At 33.7% G+C, this 2,008-nt stretch overlaps 1 pseudogene; it reads left to right on the forward strand.

The window, feature by feature from the left end:
• LOC103588895 overlaps positions 1–1,183 on the forward strand; it is a 10,618-nt pseudogene extending 9,435 nt beyond the window's left edge.
• Positions 1,184–2,008: the final 825 nt, after the last annotated feature.

Raw genomic sequence — 2,008 nt, forward strand, 5'->3', positions numbered from 1 at the left:
TAAATAACTTGAACACTTAGAAAAAATTGGAGGGTCATTAACTGGCCTGATTTCAATACACATTTATTGATTAAATTTGCTTTCTTATATGGGTGTGGTTCGTGGTGCCCCCAAGCAATTATAATAGTAACATCAAATATCACTGATCACAGATCAGCATAACAGCTATAATAATAATATAAAAGTTTGAAATATTGTGAGAATTATCAAAATGTGACAGAGACACAAAATGAGCCCATGCTGTTGGAAAAGTGGGGCTGATAGTCTTGTGTGATGTAAGGTTGCCATAAACCTTCCATTTGTAAAAAATGCAATATCCTCAAAGCGCAATAAAGTGAAGTGTAATAAAATGAGGTGTGCCTGTATTAGGAAACTGCCATTTTTTGTAGGTCAAACTGGCCTCATGAGAAGCCTGGGTCTGTTTTTGCTCACCATTGCATTTCTGAGTGTCAGCGTTTACCTCCTCTCATTTGTGAAACACTACTAAAGTGATGGAAAGGGATAAAAAGAGTACAAACCAGAGGTTCAAACCTGGCAGGATGCGGGCTGATTGCAGTCTGCAGATGCATATGTTGGCTCATGTTATTTAGAAACAACTAGAATAAATTCTTATTTAAAAATCAGGTATTTTCACACCAATATTTGAATTTCTGATTTATCTTAGAAAAAATACTGCGCTCATACTTCTTTCTTGGAGCAACTGTCTAAAACTGAGCAGCGGTTACCCCACTTAGGTGGGACATTCACTCTCTCTCTCACTTCCTGCACCAAGTCTGCTTCTCACATTTACTTTCTTTGGAGGGAGCTTATTTGCTATGAAGAGTTCCAGAGAGACTTCAGGCTGAGAATCATTATGCTCTGCATCCATCCCAGTGCAGGATTCATAGTAAGTGTTAAATACATGTTTATTAAATGAGAAAGTGACCACAAGTCCCTTTTAAGGCAAGATGCTGTGATACCCACATGTAATTCAACAAGAAGACACAAGGTGGTGGTGTGCTCTCAGAAATTCACATACATCTATCTGCATTGTCATCAGGAAAAGACAAACAGTGACAGTCCTGGTTTTATTAGAGGTCAGACTTTGAATTCAGTGTGCTGTGAATGTGTGCATTTCTAATATAAACTTGAGTCCAGATGGTTAATTCCAAATATACAACTTTTTTCACCATAAAAAAAAAAAAAATTAGCTTACTTAATCAAAATATATATTTGAAGATATATATGTGATTAGGATATATAGCATACATATAGTGAAAATATGTTTAAAATAAGAAGATATATAATGCAGGTGTATAATGTAATCAATATCTATAAAATATATAATTAGGATTATATGAAACTGAGATGTAATTATTTTAAATAATTAAGATGTACATAAAATTATATATTTGATATAATTAGAGTATTTCAATTACATTGAATCATATAAATTTGCAAATATCTGACTGTTTTTGACTACAAAAATGGCAGTTTTTTTTTTTAGCCAATTAAGCATTTTATTTATTATTTATTTTTGAAACGTAGTTGACTGCACGTATTTGTGAGGTACAGAGTTGACTATCAATACTTGTGTACAATGTGTGATGATCAAATCAGGATAATTAGCAGACTCATCATTATAAAACGTAATCCTTCTTTGTGTACATTAGCCAATTTCTTGCTAATCCTCTCTCCTTCCCCTTTTCCCACCTCTAGTAACCCCAATTCTGATCTCCTGAAACTTCAGTATATTATTGTGGTTGTTTTTTCTTTATTTTTTAGTTCCCACTTATCAGTGAGGACATGTGGAATTTCTCTTCCTGTGACTGGCTTATTTCACTTAACATAATTTTCTCCAAGCTCATCCATGTTGCTGTAAAAGGCAGAATTTCTTTCTTTCTTTCTTTTTTATAGCTGAGTAGTATTCCATTGTGTATGTATACCACATTTTCCTTATCCAGTCATCTGTTGATGGTTTTTAGGTTAGTTCCATATCTCGACTATTGTAAATAGAGCTGTGATAAAC

The sequence above is a fragment of the Galeopterus variegatus genome, unplaced genomic scaffold (genome assembly GCF_000696425.1).
Source record: "Galeopterus variegatus unplaced genomic scaffold, G_variegatus-3.0.2 Scaffold625, whole genome shotgun sequence".
NCBI classification, from domain to species: domain Eukaryota; kingdom Metazoa; phylum Chordata; class Mammalia; order Dermoptera; family Cynocephalidae; genus Galeopterus; species Galeopterus variegatus.